Here is an 18,711-nt window from a genome sequence, read left to right as displayed (position 1 = left end):
TACTTCAATAAAAATAAAAATTAAAAAAACCTATGCCAGCCAATCAGCATAATTTCAAATGTCAAAAACAAGTAATACAGAAAACCTGGTAAAACAGTGGCTTAAACAAACTCAGGTTTGTTTTTCACCAAGAAATTTGAAGGCTAGTAGTTGCTGGTTTTGGTTCAATGTCTCGAGGGTGTCAGGGGCAAGGTCTTTGTGATTCTCCCATCTTCTCCTCATGGTTGGCTGCTGCAGCTCAAGCCACCACGTTCAAGTCTCAGACTGGAAATTGGTGGAAGCATCCCACAGCAATTAGTGGAGTCCTCATGAAGAATGCAAAACGTTCTCTAAAGATTTAAACTTTCTGGGGACTTCCCTGGTGGTGCAGTGGTTCAGACTCCGTGCTCCCAATGCAGGGGGCCCAGGTTCAATCCCTGACCAGGGAACTAGATCCCACATGCATGCCGCAGCTAAGGAGCCCGTGAGCTGCAACCAAGGAGCCTGCCTGTCACAACTAAGACCTGGTGCAACCAAATAAATTAAAAAAAAAAGAATATCCTAGATAAACCAGTAAAAATTATTAAAAAAAAAAGATTTAAAGTTTCTGTCTCTCTGGCCAGAAATGTGTTTCATGGCACTCACCTTACCTCAAGGAAGGCTGAGAAATGCTATCTGGGCATATTTCTGTTCCAAAAACAATAGAGGTTCTATTAGGAAGGGAGAAGGGAGAACAGATTGTGTAGACAGCTATCTGTGTCTACCATAGGTGTGACATTAGATGTGGTTCTTAGGAAAATACCTGTGGGCACTATCAAAGGTGATTTGGGGCTAGAAGATTTGGTTGACAAATATATTCTCCTAAGTTTAGTGGCCATGATATCTAGAGATTATAATATTAATGAGAAACATGAAGGTGATTAACGATTTATAGTTCAATGATATCATTAGGATGTTTTAAGTTTTTTTCTATTTGAAAAAAGTTACTAAGAAACAATTAACGACAAACATATTTAATAACCATCTAAGAGCCATATCTTGGTAATGTTAATTCATTTCGTTTCATTCATCGAATGTTTATTGGGCACCTCTCTATGCAAGATGTTGTGCTAGGTGCTAGGGACAGAGCAGTGAAAAAGATAGACCAGTCTCTATTTTCACAGACCACGAAGTCCAGTTGGGGAGACAGGCAATTAACAGGAGACCCAGGCTTCCCTGATGGCACAGTGGTTAAGAATCCGCCTGCCAATGCAGGGACACAGTTCGAGCCCTGGTCGGGGAAGATCCCACGTGCCACGGAGCAACTAAGCCCATGCGCCACAACTACTGAAGCCCGTGCACCTAGAGCCTGTGCTCCGCTACAAGAGAAGCTACTGCAGTGAGAAGCCCACGCACCGCAAAGAAGAGTAACCCCCGATCACCACAACTAGAGAAAGCCCGCACACAACAACGAAGACCCAACGCAGCCAAAAACAAACAAATAAATACATTTATATATATATAAAAACAAACAAACAGGAGACCCAAGCAGCAAGATTATTATAGGTTGAACCATGGGATACTAGAAAAGACAGAGTGATGAGATAAAGTGACTGGGGTATAAGGGGTCAGGTGCTATTCAAATAATGTGGCCAGGCCAGGAAAGCGTGTCTGCAGAGGGAAACTTTGAGCTGAAGGATGAGAATGTGAAAAAAGCCAGAGTATATGTGTTGGGGTGAGGTGAGAGTTACAGGTACAAAGACCCAGAGGCAGAAAAGGGCCAGAAATAAGGGCTTGAGGCTGGTGGGAGGTGTACCCTGGGAAGAGCAGGGAGATACCCTGTGGTGAAAGAAGCAGGGGCCTTTCCACGTAGGGCCCATCGGGCCATCGTGCAGGAGCCAGTGTCATGAAGTGCCTTGAGTCATGAAGGTGATGGTCTGATTTATGTTTACAAAGGTCCCTCTGATTGCCATCTGAGAAGATTGGAGAGAGGCAAGCGGGAATGTAGGGAGACCAGTTAGGAGGACCAGTTAGGTGGTTAATGCTCTGGCCCAGGAGAGAGATGATGGTGATTTTGGATGAAAAGGGTTTCAGAGGAAATGGAGGACACCCGGAAATATACAGGGGAGCATGAACTGACAGCACTCGCTGATGGATTATACAGGGAAATGAGGAAAAGCCTCATTTCTAAGTATTTTAAAAACTTAGTTTTGTGTTACCCGTAAACTCTAATGGCAGAATCTTAACTGGATACTTCCAGTTCTTCTTAACTCAACCTTCATACATTAAAATGTTAATATCAAGTGGGATGGCTGTTTTCTTTTATCTTGTAATTAAAAAACAACAACAACAGGAAAGGATTTTTAAGAGAACAATAATTCCAGCTTGGTATTTGCCCTTGAAGATCTTGTATGTGTCCTTCATCCTAAAGGGAATTCCTCCTTTTCTGTTTTTTTCCAGTTCACAAAAACAAATATCCAGAAAAAGAGATATAATATAGATATTTTTTTTAGTAGAAGAGAGAGTAAAAGAAAATAACAACAGCAACATCTTTCTCACGTTACTCATATGTATTACTGTGGAATTTAATGACCTGAAGGAAAGCAACTGGTTTTTATGTAACTTTATTTGAAATAAACTTAATCTACACCAGTGAGTCCCTCAATATAATGTGCACATAAATTGCACAGGGGTCTTGTGGTGATGAAGATTCTGACTCTGAGTCTGGCTGGGCCAAGGTTTTGCATTTCTACCAAACTCCCACCTGGGTGAATAGGAAAGATCTCAACTTTACTCCAAATGGGCATTGTCCCTGCTCTTAATCACTTATACTTTTAATTTTCAGTGTTCAAGGATCATCAGATTGGAGAAACTGACTCAGTGGAACTTAAAACATACTTGGTAAGTAGAAGAAACAAATAAGGAATTTTTTCCCCCCTCTGGAATTTATAATTCACTTTCTGTTTTTGGTCTAAGAAAACCTGGCATATTGATTGTTGTCTGGTATGTCCTTTACCCTAATGACTAAGAATCTAATTACATTCCAAATTGTGACTATTTCCCTAAACATTCCCAGCTGCTTTCAAGATGAACTCTATAACATTACTAGAAATAGGCTCTGTGGCCTTTTTGGGAAATCTAAAACATGATCATATGATCCCAAATAGCTTTATTCAACATGTGATGTTCAGAAGACCACAGAATTTTAGGGTGTCTTTTCAAGTTAGCATTAATCATACGTGTTTTTCTTCTGAAAGCATTTCTTTCAAAATGACCCACATTTTGAAAAAGAAAAAAAGCACGTATCAGTTTAGATGAGATATTGAGAGAGAGGATTTGACTCAGAAACTTTATCTGGAAATAATAGATTTTAATATTTTCTTTCTCAGTAGTTATTTGGTATATACTATCAAACTACTTGTAAACCAAAGGGGAGGGCTCATTTAAATAATAAGCTTAAGTACTAATTTACAAGTGCTAGTACTATGTACAAGTGTACATAAAATTGAAGTCAAAATTATTTTATCAAAAAATGTTTTGTACAAATTACTAGTTTATAAATACTCAGAATATCATTTTTAACAGAAATATGACTTTTGAAAGCCTCATAACTCCGAAAGATAGGCTAATTCTAAAAGGCATCTGATGACCTAATTATTTAAATGTCATTCAAATTGGGATTTACAAAAATATATATTTAGCCAAGTAGTATTTACTCAGTTGAAAACAGCAGCAAGAGATTCTCCCTGCTATTATATTATTCATCTTTTTTCCAAGCTCACCCGATTTTCTGCCTCTTCTACCTTTTAATTTATATGTTAAAAAATTATATGTAAATATAAATACTTTGTGAAGCACATTTTAAAATGAATGCCTGTGAACCCATCACCTCCATGAGAATTAGAAAAATACCAATATCTTTTTATTCTCTACTTATCCATCTCCTATTTCCTTCCCAGAGGTAAACTCTATGCTGAATTTTTCATTAATCATTCTCTTAAAAAATAGTTTTACCGCATATCCATATGAATTGAAATGAGATGTAATTTATTTCCTTGTTTTTTAAGCTTTATAAAAATGGTTTCATATTTACCTGTCTAGTCTTTTTCTACTTGATGTTGTTTCTACGATAATACATATTAGTGTCTGTAGTAGTAGGTGTTTCGTTTTCATTGCTGTGTGATATTAACTTTGTGATTGTATCAAAATTTGTCATTTTAGAAACGGAGAGTTGATTTTCCAGTTTTTTCAGTTATTATGAAACACACTTCTCTAAACATTCCAATACATTTCTCCCGAGGCACAAATAAAGAGATTTTCTAGGTTGTTTATATTTTGGAACAGAATTGCTGAGTCATAGCAAATGATCAACTTCTCAAGATAATATCAAGTTCTTTTCCAAAGTACAATTTTATATTCCTACAAGCAGATCAATTTCCATTGATCCATCTCTTGATTTTGTTATTTGTCTTAATTTTTGTTAAAATAGGTATAATTTTGTTATCTTAATTTGAAGTTACTTGACTCTTCCTAGAGTTGATAATTTTTATATGTTTATCGACCATTTGTGTTTTCCCCTCTATGAAATATTTATTCATTCTTTTGCTCATTTTTCTACTGAGTTATTTGTTTTTTCTTATATGTTTCATTTTGCATTTAAGGACCTTATTATTTATTGATTTTTTTCTAATTACTTTCTAAACAGGGAATACATTTAATCTTGTGTTAGGTATGGGTTCTTCTTCTAGTAATGGCAGAATAGCTCAGATCAGATCAACCATCCCAATGAGAACAATTACACACATATACAGTATATACATAAATTCCCAATATACACATAATTTTATACCCACACACATAGATGCATACACACATATTGTGTGTGTAATTATATGTATATATGTGTGTGTGTGTATATGTATATATATATCACAAGTATCTGAAGCTATTGGAGGACAAACAAAGGTGGGCAGAAACTGAAGAAGCATTGATACTTCAAAGAGGAGAAAAGCATTAAGTGAGTTTCCCACATTTAATGAACAGAGACTCGGTCACTTGTAGGATAGTATCAGAAGGTCTAATGTGGATATAAGTGGAGTCTGAAAAGGAGATGGAAAACAATGCAGAAAAGAGTTTCAAGGGAATAATGAACTAAAAGTTCCCAAATTTAATGGAAGATATATTTGGTATTGTTAACAAATCCTGCTAGTTCTTTTGCCAGAAATCTCTATGAATCCAGCCTCACTCACATCCTCCTACTGCCATTCATTTGAACTACTGCAATAATTTCCTATCTGGTTACCTGGAGACCTGCTTCTCCCAGTTTTAGTCTGTCTTCCACATTTTCACCAGAGTTACCTATCTAAAATCAATCTTTTTCAAAATCAAAGCTGATAGTGACATTATAAATTAGGTAAAATCTTAAACTCAGCATGGTCTTTGCAATATGACCCAACTTATACCCCCCGCCTCTGTTCCTTAATACCTCTCTCCTGTATGCTGTGCTTCTATTATAGTGAGCTTCTCACCGTTCCCTGACAGGACAGATCCTTTCATACCCTCACACTATCTCTTAGTGGTGTCTTAATGCCATTAACATCCTTTTCTTCTTCTGGGAGCCTCCTATCATATCTGCAGTGAAGTCCCCTTTAATCACTTACAGTTAGTGGTCTAGTCTCTCTGTTTCCATGGCACGTGACAAACATTGCTGTTAGAGCAGACACCTTGGGAGAAAGAGACTGCACTATATGCTCCTTTAGTGCAGGAACTGTTCCTCTTTGTATCTTAAAAACTGGCAATGCCTGGCACAAAGTGGGTGCCAAGTAAGTATATATTGGGTAAATAGACTATCTGGTAGATATTGGGTTGGCCAAAAAGTTCGTTTGGGTTTTTCTGTAACATCTTACAGAAAAACCCAAATGAACTTTTTGACCAGCCCAGTATTATATTATATATGTATGTATTAGGTTGAATCATAGGAAACTGCTGATTTTGATAATTTTTTACTCCAGAAGTAGCAATCTTGGTTCAGCACACACATGTATATCTGTGAACAGCTTAAGTTTTATACTCCAGCTGCGTCTATTAGCATTCATCAGAAAATGATACCAAGAAATCATCTGATCCAACCCACTGCCTTCGGGCATGTGACATATTCTTATGTTACAGAAGTTGTTCAGAGAAATTATTTGCCTGAGGTTCACAGAGCTATTAAGTGGTAAAGCATGCTTATAAATGTTAAAGCAAAAGTACATACATATGCATAGACAGTCATTTCATTACTATATAAACATTTTAAGTACCTGCTGTCTACTCAAACGGTGACAGTAAGTGACCCATGTCCACTCTTCCTTTATAACTTAGATAATTTTTCTCAAAATATTATCATGAAAATTTTTAAACACACAGGAAAGTTGAAAGAAGTATACAGTGAAAACACACAATTTTAATGAATAAGGCTATGAAAAATTAGTATGTTCATATTGTCTATAAACCTCTGAATTAGAAGTTGTGGTAATCTATTTTAAGGGGAGGGCTAGCAAGTATGGGAAAAGAACTTCCTGTAAACTCAGATGGATATAGATTTTATCACTTTCTTGGTAAACTTTGGATTTGAATTAAAGATATGAGCAAAGTTTTAGCCACTTATGTTCTAAGTTAATGCTGGACATTGGATTTGGCGCCTTAATTTTGTGTGGGATACCGATCAAGCCACTCTATGACTCTCAACTTTCAAAGTCAACAGTTTCCCAGCTCAATAATTCTGGGGGCCGATGGTGTTTCATATTCATTTGATGATGAGGTCCGTAACTGCAGAATGACTCATTGGATCTTCCTTTCCATTTCTCTATAAGGGGAGCCCTTTTGGCCTATAAACATTTCCCAAATACCCACTGAGTTTTTACTATGTAATGAGAACCATATTGGGGATATAGAAGTGAATCAAATAGAGGCCCAATACTCATGGAGCTTAACAATAAGTAAGGTAAGCAGACTTGAAATAAATAATTTTTACAAGTTATTAAACAAAGAATTGATTACAATTTACTTACTTTAGGTAAGAAACAAAGAATTGATTACAATTATGATCAATCCCATCAGCTGTCATTAGCTGTCATCCTGGGTCAATCAATGTAAACACAAGCATGTCCTAAGAAGAGAGTTGAAGTCTGTATCTGTAATACTCTCACCCATATGTTTGACATGTGGAGATTCTGATTCTGCTGATTCTGAGCTGACAAGAAAAACAATAGTAAAACCCTACTGATTTTTATTTTTAGTTTAGAGAAAAATGCAAAGCTTTCATTTCTCTTTTTTTATATTAAGCAAAAGAATAAAGTAGAAGTATGCCAACATTGCTATTTCTGCACAGGCCAGTAATGGTCCTAGCACTCCTTTCTGGAGCATTTCTTTCAGCTACCTCAGGCCAAATGACTCAACCACATTTCTTCTTGTAGGTGAGCCTCATTAGGTCTCCAGGGCTGTCACCCTTGCATACCTGCCTAAGCTTTTGAGAACTGTTCAGCTGAGTCTGAGCAATGAGAGGAAACCTTCTGGGTGGGGTGGGGGAGGGGTGGGGACTAAGGTAAACAGTGCTGTGAAGCAGGATGGGGTTGTCCTAAAGGCTTCATTACTTCGGTAGATCATCACTTCTAATGATGGCTCCCTTTCATCTTGAGACCGGACCCTTGGAACGTTTCTGAGGAAGGGCAGGAATATTGTGAGATAGGAAGCTTTTTACTTCAGGCACTTGTGAAGCTTTCTGTCCCCACCTCTTGGGATGCAGAGTGCTCGTGCCTCTGTAAGTCCTTACTTAGTTAGGATATTAGGTCTCTAGATCAGAGAGAATGGTGAGAGACACCGCATTTTCTCTTTGGTGACCAAACAAGCCAACTATTAGGGGTTGAACTGTGTTCCCCAAAAAGGTATGCTGAAGTCCCAATCCCTGGAACCTATGACTAGGACTTTATTTGGAAACTGATCTTTACAGATGTAATCAAGTTAAGATAAGCTCATACTGCGTTAGTGTGAGCCCTGATTTAATGACTGGTATCCTTACAAGCAGAGGGAAATTTGGACACAGACACACACAGGGAAGAAGGCCGTATGAAGACAGAGGGAGAGATTAGAGGGATGCATCTGCAGACAAGCTAAGGAATACCAAGAATTACCAGCAACCTCCAGACACGAGGAGGGACAAGGAAGGATTCCTCCCTTAGAGTCTTCAGAGAGAGCATGGCCCTAACAACACCTTGATTTGGGGTTTCCAGCCTCCAGAACTTGCAGAGAATAAACTTCTGTTGTCTTCACCCACTCAGCTCGTTATGCCAGTCTTAGGAAGCTAGTACTCCAAGCAGTAGAAAAAGAATAATCCCAGGCTTAAGATACAGACACACAAACTTTCTGCTCCCAGATCTTTCCAGATCTAAGCAGGTGCTCTCTCTCTCTCTCCCAGCCTCTAGGACAGGTAGCATTTCAGTCTTCTCGTACAATCCTTCCTGTGTAAGTGCTACAGAACAAATGAGGCATCTCTCATGAGACATGGGAAGGCAGCCTCCAGCTTCCCCAGGGGTATCCACAGGTCTCCTGAGGAAAAGTCTCCTCCAGGCTCTGCAGGGTCCAGGTTGTCACGCAGCCTCCACACCTTAGGCCAGTGTGCAGCCCGCCAAGGCTGGAACACAGTTCCTGACGTCATGTGCACCCAGCTCTTCTAGCTTGCCCTCTGCAGCCAGACCATCACCTCCCCAGGAGGTAAGGGTAAATTACTGACCAAGAAGGAAGAAAGTATTTTGGAGTAGGGTAGCGATGTACTTTGAACAGTATATATACACACATACACATATATGCATGCATATATGTAAATATGAATATGTATATTTTACTTCCCTGTTCAAATACTCTTACAGGCTCCCTATTTTTTGGTGAATAAAATCTAAAATAAGCTGTAAGCTTGTTTTTCAAGATTAACTGCTATATTACCTGACAACTCCATTTATGTATTCTGTAATCTAGCTGAACTCTTTTATTAAGTGCTGCCCATCTTTCAAAAGCCAGATCAAATATTAACCCCCCAAAGAAGGCAGTCTTTCCTCATTTCCACACCCTTTTTGGAGGGACTACGATACTTTGGTTTCACCTCTCTAATCATGTCACGCATTGTGTTGTATGTTTTGGTGCATTTGTCTGACCCTTCTTCCCTGGCGGGAAGAAAGCTTGCTGTTATTAAAAATGAAATTAATGGCACACTGTATTTGTGAAAACCGAAAGCACAGAAATTCTGGAATGTTTTCTTACGTAGAATGGTCGTCATGGGCACTGCCATCATTGCAGTAGCTAATACTTACTGCGGGTTTATTCTGTTCCAGGCAATGAACTAAGCATGCTACATACATTATTTTAAGCTCTTTCCACTAATGCATGCCGATTACTCATTTATCTTTGTGTCCAACATAGTCCATGGCACAGTTGCAGATACTCTATAAGTGTTTGCTGAAAGATGAATCTAGAAGGCAAATGCATGTAGAACATGAGATTCTGAACCTCCTCTCTTGACCTTAATAGATGTATTGTTTTTATGAAAATTATGGCTGAGCTGATCCATTAGGAAAAGTACTCCAATCCAAATATCTGTCTTGGAGTACACTCTAAACTGAGGAGGTTATTTATGAATGATGATGTGATACTGAAGAAAAATTCTGAGTCGTAATCGTGAAGTGTTTTCTTTATATATATTTATATATCATACAAATATAAAATAAACTCTTGATTATTTTAAACCATGATCATTATGATAATGCAGAAAAACGTACTGAAAGCAATATTAAAAATGCAGAATACGGACTATCTTATATGTTTAATTCCACCATTCAGTGTGTGAACTTATAGAGAACTAATACAGCTATGAAGTCTTCCTGTAATAACTGAATTTGTATGTTTAAACATTAGTGTAAGGAATTAAGCACATATGCTTTTTAATAACCTTTTTTTAAATCAGTGCCCAGCATTGTGAACTTGGTCACAGGTGATTGTGCTTATTTAAACCATGGTTCTTCCAATACATGCAGAAAAACATACTGAAGGTAATATTCAAAATGCAGCATATGAACTGTCTTATATGTTAAGTCCCACCATTTTATGTGTGAGCTTATGGAGAACTAACATATAAAACTCTGAACTACAGCTACAAAGTTTTTCTGTAATAACTGAAATTGGATGTTTAAACATTAGCATAAAGATCTAAGCACATAAGCTTTTTATTATTATTATTTTAAATATTTATTTATTTATTTATTTATTTATGGCTGCGTTGGGTCTTTGTTGCTGCGCGCGGGCTTTCTCTAGTTGCTGTGAGCGGGGGCTACTCTATGTTGCCACGTGTGGGCTTCTCACTGCGGCGGCTTCTCTTGTTGTGGAGCATGGGCTCTAGGCGCGGGCTTCAGTAGTTGTGACATGTGGACTCGGTAGTTGTGGCTCGCGGGCTCTAGAGCGCAGGCTCAGCCATTGTGGCACACGGGCTTTAGTTGCTCTGCGGCAGGTGGGATCTTCCCGGACCAGGGCTTGAACCCGTGTCCCCTGCATTGGCAGGCGGATTCTTAACCACAGCGCCACCAGCGAAGTCCCCATCTGCTTTTCAATAACACTTTTTTTTCCTACCACATCCCAGCATCATGAACTTGGTCACGGGTAACTGTTCAGAGCTCAACACAGATCACAAGAAGCCCCTTGCGGACTTGGCATTAAATTCAGACGACTTTGAGAAGCAGTTCAGATCTTCTGTTTTTTTTCTTTCTTTGTATTTAGTTCCGTAAGAAAGCTGAGTCTGACCTATTTTTAGGATTTGGCCCATGGAATTGAACTTGGTGGTTTTAGTTTCACTGTTGTTGTTTTTCTTCTTTTAGGTAAAAAAATAAAGCGCAGGAGTCCTGGCTGCCATGACTAGAAAGACACTAAAGCTTTCTTCTTCTAATTATACACTTAAAGGCATACTAGGGTAGACGTGTGCTTTCTATTTCCTGGAAACTGTGGGATTTTAGTTCCCATAAACCTTCTAACCTCTCCTTTTAAGTTACTCACTGACTTCTAATGGCCCTTGAAAAATGACATCATCAAAACACCTAAAATTAATCTACCTGGATATTAGTTTCCATTTTTTGTTTGTGGGGATTTTTCACCATCAAGAATTCTATTTTTTTTTTCCGGCTGTTATTCGCCATCTTACTCTTTGTGTATCTTATAAAGCCCTTCTCTCTTTAGAAGGGCTGAAGAAGATTGACATAAACTCCTTTACCACACCAAGATCTTAGTGCGAACTAGAGGGAAATTATTGAATATTGAGATTTTTCCATCCGAAGAGGCTGGCCCTTATTCCCTTTCCACATTTTCCGGAGTCTTCTGTGAATTCTTACTAGAATAAGTGTTAGAGGAAATAACTAAAACATGATTTATTGTCAAGCGCTTCTATTACTGCAGTTAATGAATATTAAATATGTAGGCTTGAACTTGTTTTCAAGTCTGGCAGGATTTGAATGCTCCTATAAGTTCCATTGCCTTAGGCAGTTATAGGATTTCAGTTCTGGGAATAAGGATTATAAATATAAGGAAAACATGATAGGCAATTGAAATGTTTAATCACCTAAACTCTCGAAATTAGGGCAGATTGACCATCTCAATAGCTTGAAGAACCACAAATGGACTATCAAAAAATAACTGCTGTCACTTTTGTTCCAAAGTTTTTTTTAGAGGTTCAGTAGCATCCACTGAACTTTTCCCCTGACTATCTTAACACACCTTTTTCGTATTTGAGACTCTGGCCAGGATTGGAAACAGAGGTGTGAAAGAATTACGAGAGTGGCTGTTTTTGCAGTACTTTTGGCTAGAAGTAAAATAAGCAGGAAATACTAAAATGTCTTGAGAAAGTTTGTCCCCAAGAAAATTCTAGCTTGAAGTTTTTTTAAAACATGGGGTTCAGACATTTAGGCTCATATTTGAATAAAATTGTTCTTATATGGATACCAACATAATTGCAACTATTTGAACATCTTACTGTCTATATGGTTCCTTTCTAGGATTTTCAATATTCTTTCACATGCTTTTTCTTCCTCCGATGGCTACAAACACAGTATCAGGCAGAATAGTTTGGTGGTGTTACTTCTGTTTTACAAATTAGAAAACTTAAACACAATGTTCATAGCAAAATTTATTTTGTTGCTTTGTGTACGGTACCTTTTAACTCATAGGCTTTGTTAAATGCTTCTAAATTTCTTGATCTAGCTGTAGATAAAGGTTATTCTGAAACTCAGAAGTACTGAGGTCTGTTCCCAGTACCATTTGTGAATACAAATGCACCTCCTCACTTTATGAATAATCTACAAAAAGATGTATTCAGTGCTTACCTATGCATGTTGCTGTGCTCAGTCTGTACTTTCCTAGAATCAAGATATTCAATAAGTTGTTCTGCTATTTCTGACTTTATACAGAATTATAATTTAATATTGATTTGAAAGTATACAAGCAATCAGACAAATCCAAATTCCTAGAAAAGTGATTAGTTTAGGATTAGAATGAAGTAGGATTTGGATTCCAGCATTTATAGGAGTGTTGTGATTGCCTGGAGCTGTGGCAAATGAAAGCAAACAAAAATGAATACATTGTTACTCATAGCGTTTAACTGAATAGAACTCATTAGCTTAAAACCTGGTTTGTGATTTGTGATCCCTGTTAGATATCCTAGTGGAGGTGTCAAGTATGCAGCTGGATATTAAGTCTGGAAGTCAAAAACGAGGTCAGGAAATAAATATTTGGGAGAGCTCAGCAAACAGATGATATTAAAGACACGAACCTGGATGAGATGACCTAGAAAGTGAGTAAACACAGAAAGGAGGACCAAGGACTGAATCCTGATGAGCTGTTTATTGGGAGAGATGATGAAGGAAAGGAGACTGAGAAGAAATGGACGGTTAGGTAGGAGGAAAACTAGAAGAGTAGCCCTGTGTTGGATGTCAAGTGAGAAAAGTGTTTCCAGTAGGAGGCAGTGATTGTTAGATATTGAAGCCTGTACAATTAAATGAGGATTGAGGAATGACTACCAGGTTTGGCAATGTGGAGGTTCTTAGTGCTCTTGACCCAAGCAGCTTCTTGGAGTGGTTGTGGTGGGGAGGCGCTTTTTGAAGTGAGATGGAGAAAATGGGAGGAGTAAATTGGAGGCAGTACATACAGACAACACTGGAGAGGCTTTTGTGACAGGAGGAAGAGATATAATGTAGTACCTGGAGGGGTAAGTGCTATTAAGAGAGGGTTTTGAAAGATGAGAGGACTAGGATGTTTGTTTTCTGAATAATAATGAGTAGAATGGGGAAAATGGGTGCTGAAGGAGAGAGAAAGGAAATTTGGACAAGAGGAGATGGGAGCTGGGCACAAGTGGAAGTGTTGGCATCAAAGAATCATAGACAGTTGATAGACTGATGGGAATATGGAGGAATTGGAGTTTAAGAAGAAAAATGGAGAAAGTTTGAAACAATTTTTAAAGGAAGAGAGTAGGAGAATCTACATACCACTGAAATATGATGGATGGATTCCATTGTGGTCTGAGGATTGTTGGAATGAGACATCTTGAAAAAGCAAGATGAAAATATAGGGTGGTGAATAACTGTCACAAACTGAGTGGCAATTAGTCTGTTTCCTACTGAGTTGTAAGGCAAGAGGGTATTGAACATTTCCCTGAGATTTAGAAGTGTCATGAGACATTTTTGGGAACTGTAGCTTTGTGCATTTTGCAGAGCCAGGTATACTTATCTGGGAAGACCAGGTTGACATTGATGTAGACTTCCGCACAGTATGTGGCAAGACTAAATGAATGATCTTGGCCAGTAGCTTTTGCACTTATAATATGTGCCAGTGAAGGGAGTGGGGCTAGTTGGATAAAATACAGCCCCTAGGGAGGGCTGGAGCAAGAGACCTGTGCATTATGCCTTCCAGACCTGAAACGGGAAGTCAGGTTTTAATAGCTTTGACTTACAAAATTAACACCCTCCAAAGAAAATTCACCTGTTGCCAAATCTAATGCCAGGGTTTGGATGCTCACAGTTCCTTTAAGTCCCTTGTTTGTTTTCATTTCTTTCTTTTTTCTTGTTCTTTTCATTCTGCTTTTTTGCCAGAGTGTTCTGGGCTTTTAGGGACAATTACTAAAGGGCTTGTAATCAATCTTCTTGCTGAATTGTTTAATCAGAAGGCCATAATGAAAGAGAGGGAGAAAAAGTGAGAGAGAGGTTTTAAACATTTTGTAAAATGCATTTCTCCTGGCTATGGATTTCCGTAAATTCTTTGTGTACATATAAATATACTGTTTATGTCTTGTAATTTGGCCCACTTATTTCGAAATCCAACTCTTCCAAAACATGCCTTTTTAGTTAGGTAAGGGTGAAAACCAGCAGTTCTGTCAGAAGTTCTATTGACCTAGGGGTGCCAAGAACTTCTTACTTTTGTTCCATATACCTTCATTTTTAGAATTAGATACCTCAAAGCTGCTAAACTTGATCTTTCACACCATCAGATGTCAGTATTTAGCAAATGCTTTTGCCACTAATAGTTTTTACATTTGGGTTGTTTCACAAAGTCTACTTTTAAATCTTGCGAATTAAAGATTCCATTCAGTATCACCAACAAGGAAGCAAGAAATATAGACATAGTTTTCTCATAAAGAGGATATCAAAATATTCATACCACACACATTTTTTGGTGTTGGTTGGTGTTAAGAGTAAAAGGATTTAAAGATCACTTAAGCTTTGGCTGAAAAAAATGTGAAGGGATTTAGACGCAGGAGTGCTAGAATATATTCCCATTATTCCTTATTAGATACATTTTAAGATAAGTTATTTTCTTGAATTTATTTATATTACTTTGAGTTTTGACTGAGATCAAGAATGGAAAAATGGAGAATTATTATTACTATTACTACTTTTGATAGAGAATGGCTTTTCCTAATCATATACATAATGCATGGTCATGTAAAACATTCTATCAACAGAGAAATGCATAAACTACAAAGAACACGTCCTCCCCACACCTACCTCCCACCTACCAGAGATAACCAAATTTAGTAGTTCAATTTGTATCCTTTCAGGTTTATCTCTACCTGTGTGAATGTCTTTAGTTTTTAAAACAAAGTGAGTTTTAATATAGTCATTTTAGCCTCTGTGTTTATTTTGTTGGTAAATTATGCACCTATTTCCATATATATTTACCTCACTCATTTTACTGTATGGATGAGCTAATATTTATTTTATCATTGATGAAATTATTCACATTTCTAATTTTTACTATTGTAAGTAACGCTGCTCTTCACACCTCTATACAATGGGATAACATCACCAATCTCATAGGCTTATTGGTATTAATAAACAAATACACTATTAAATTTAAAGTGTCAAAAGAGTACATGACACATAAGTGCTTCAAAAAGTACTTATTTATTATTCTGTTTATTTTCTTTATTACTAGTGAATATGATTGTGTGACAAACTCCTAGAAATGAAATTATTCACCTGATAAATATTATCAAATTGTCCTCAAAAAAGATTCTACCAAGTCATACTCCCTTCATCAGTGAATAAAGAATATTTGTTTCCCCACACTATTTAAACTTTTAAATAGTAGCATAATATTCATATAGAAAAATAATGCACTTGATAAGTATTGACTCAACAAAGTGAATCCATATGTGTAACCAACACCAGATCAAGTCAGAGTACATTTCCATCTGAGAACACTTCCCTTGAGTCATGACCCAGTCATTATTTGCCATTCCCACCCCAAAGTTAAGCACTATCTTCCTTCTATCAACGGTGGATTAGTTTTGCACTGTTATATATAGCTTCTTTCACTCAACATTATGTTTGTATTAGATGATTATGACCATTCATATTGTTGCAGATATCGATGGTTCTATCATCTCTATTACTCTCTTTTAGACTATACTGTAAATTATCCATTGTACTTTTTATGGACATTTTATGTGTTTGCCTGTTTTATGTTTGTTACAAGTTAAACTATTTTGATTCTTCTGCATGCCTTTTGGTGTATGTGTGTATGTATATATATATATATGTATATAGATACACACATAATTTATCTATACATAACATAAACATGATATACACACACGTGTTTCTGTTGGAGAGTTACCTCAGAGCAGAATTGCTTGTTCATAAGGTAGGTGTACATTTAGCTTTAAAAGTTTCCCAAGTTATGCCAATTTATCACAATGACAACAATGTATGCTAGTACCAGTTGTATGTCATGGCCCATTCTTGGTATTATTAATTTTCAAAGTTTGGTCATTCTGATGGGTGTGTAGAGGTATATCATTGCGGTTTTAACTGTATTTTCCTGATAATTAATGAAGCTTAACACCTTTTTGTATGATTATCAATCTTTTGGATGTCCTGTTTTATGAAGTACTTTTTCAAGTCTTATGCCCATTTTAAAAATTAGCTTGTTTTTTTCTTATTTATTTTAGTAGGAGTTTTTCTTTTTCTGGTTATGTGTCTCTTTATATATATAATTCCTCTTAATATATACAATTAGAGATATTTTTCTCTTTATCACATCTTTAAATAAGCAAGTTCTTAATTTTAATGAACTCTGCCTATTCAACCTTTTCCTTTATAATTAGTGTCTTTTGTGTCTTGCTTAAGGAATCTTGGCCTACCCAAGGCTGTGAAGGCATTCTCTATGTTTTTACTAGAAGCTTTGTCATTTAGCTTTCCTTTGTTAGATTTATAATCCATTATAAATTGATTTTACGTGGTGTAAGAAAGCAGTCCATACTCGTATTTCCCCACATAGAGTCAATTTACTGCACTATTTATTGAAAAGTGCTACAGTGGCATCTTTGTTGTAAATCAGATGATCGTATAGATTTGTTTTTCTGGACTATTCTGCTTTATTAGTTGATTTATTTGTCTTTTGGCCAAAACCATATACTTGATAACAAGTCCTCATATCCAGGAGTGCAGGCCCTCTACTTTTTTATTCTACAAGATTGTCTTTGCTACCCCTGGCCTTTTGTTTTTCCACGTGCAATTTAAAATAAGCTTAGCAATTTCCACAGCAAATCCTTCTTGGATTTTGATTGAGATTACATGAATGTATTTACTCACTTTGAGAGAATTTGCAGTTTGACAGGATTGAGTCCTCTAGTCTATGACATGGTACATAGGTCTTGAAGTAGTAGAGGTAGTAGAGGTCTTGGATATATTTCATTTTGTTTATTCTTAGATATATATTCAATGTTATTTATATTTTACATTAAATATTTTATACATTTAACATATTTTTAAAATTTCAGCTTTCTTGACATATATAATACAAATAAAATCGTAAGATATTTAAAGTGTACATTGTGGTGATTTGATATATGTATGCATTGTGAAAGGATTCCCCCCTTCTTGTTAATTAACACATCCATCACCTCACATATTTATCTTTTTTTTTTTGATGAGAACATATAAGTTCTACTCTCTTAGCAAATATATGTTTTCTGCTAGTATATAATAATAAATTGTTCTTTACTATGGTCAATAAACATGTTGGCATGATATTATCCCTTTAAAACTTTGAGACTTGCTTTATGGCTGAGAATATAGTAAATTTGGGGGAATGTTCCATTTGCAGTTGAAAAGAATATGTATCTCGCAATTGTTGTGTAGAGTGTTCTGTTGACATTCCAAATTGCTGATCCTGTCATTACAGTCTCTATCTCTATTATTTTGTCAGTTTTTTAAATCGGTTATTGAAAGAGGTGTTTAAAATCGGCATATATTATTGTGGATTTGTCTATTTCCCTTCTCATTTCTATTTGAAGTTTTTGCTTTACATATATTGAGCCTATGTTACCAGGTGCATGCAAATATTTTGATTGTTTTATCTTGCTTTGGATTATCATTATAAATTATAGCTTCTATTTGAAATAATTCTGCTTCTTTTAACATCTTTGTCCATTTAATATTAATATCAATACACCAACTTTCATTGCTTAACTTTTTCATGGTAATGTCTTTTTCATCCTTTTATTTTATCCTTTTTGTGTCCTTTATTTAAGACATGTCTTTTAAACAGTATATAGCTGAACTTTAAAATCATTTGACACTCTTTATCATGAATTAGAATATTTAGTTTATTTACTTTTAATAAAATTACCAATATATCTGGGTTTAAATCTACTATAATGCCATTTTTCTTTCTTTTTTTTTTAATGGTCCTTTGCTTTTTTCTCTTTTATCACCTTTTAAGATGAACTATATCATGTTTTGCCTTTTTAGCAAGCTATTTATGCCTTTTGTTATTCTCTTTGAAGTTAGCCTAGAACTTACAACATTCATCCTTAACTTAATAGAGCTATGACATTACCACACTGTGGAAAATGTAAGGAACCTAAAATAGTTTAATTCCACTCATCATCTTTCTGCTTATCTGATTTTCCCTCTTTTCAGGAGTCTTAGATCCTCAAATTCTATTTTCCTTGATAGCTCTGAACTCCAATGCTTGTCTCATCAGCTCTATCAGAATGGGAACATCTTTTTATCACAACTTTCAGCTTGACCTCAGATCCCTGCACCAAGTATTGGCTGATTTGTGACACCTTCAAGCTGTTTTCAGATACATTTTATCAATCTTATCTAGATTATCTTGGTACAAGTATTGGTCTGATGCAAAGTACTCCATCATGGTCAGAAGTAGATGTTTCTGTACATTTTT

The 18,711-nt window shown here is 36.4% G+C and overlaps 1 long non-coding RNA gene across 6 annotated transcripts in view; it reads left to right on the top strand.

Annotated features, from left to right (window-relative positions):
• LOC113609180 (uncharacterized) overlaps window positions 1–18,711 on the top strand; it is a 278,992-nt gene that overhangs the window by 41,905 nt on the left and 218,376 nt on the right. For all 6 annotated transcript variants that reach the window (XR_003428538.1, XR_003428536.1, XR_003428537.1 and 3 more), the window contains one exon: window positions 2,804–2,859. This is a non-coding gene — a long non-coding RNA (uncharacterized LOC113609180). The remainder of the gene's footprint in view (window positions 1–2,803; window positions 2,860–18,711) is intronic.

The sequence above is a fragment of the Aethalodelphis obliquidens genome, unplaced genomic scaffold, assembly GCF_003676395.1.
Source record: "Aethalodelphis obliquidens isolate GAN/ISIS:26980383/991018 unplaced genomic scaffold, ASM367639v1 scaffold3, whole genome shotgun sequence".
Lineage (NCBI taxonomy): Eukaryota > Metazoa > Chordata > Mammalia > Artiodactyla > Delphinidae > Aethalodelphis > Aethalodelphis obliquidens.
The sequence above is the reverse complement of the archived record's forward strand: the minus strand, read 5'-3'. Positions and strand labels throughout refer to the sequence as shown.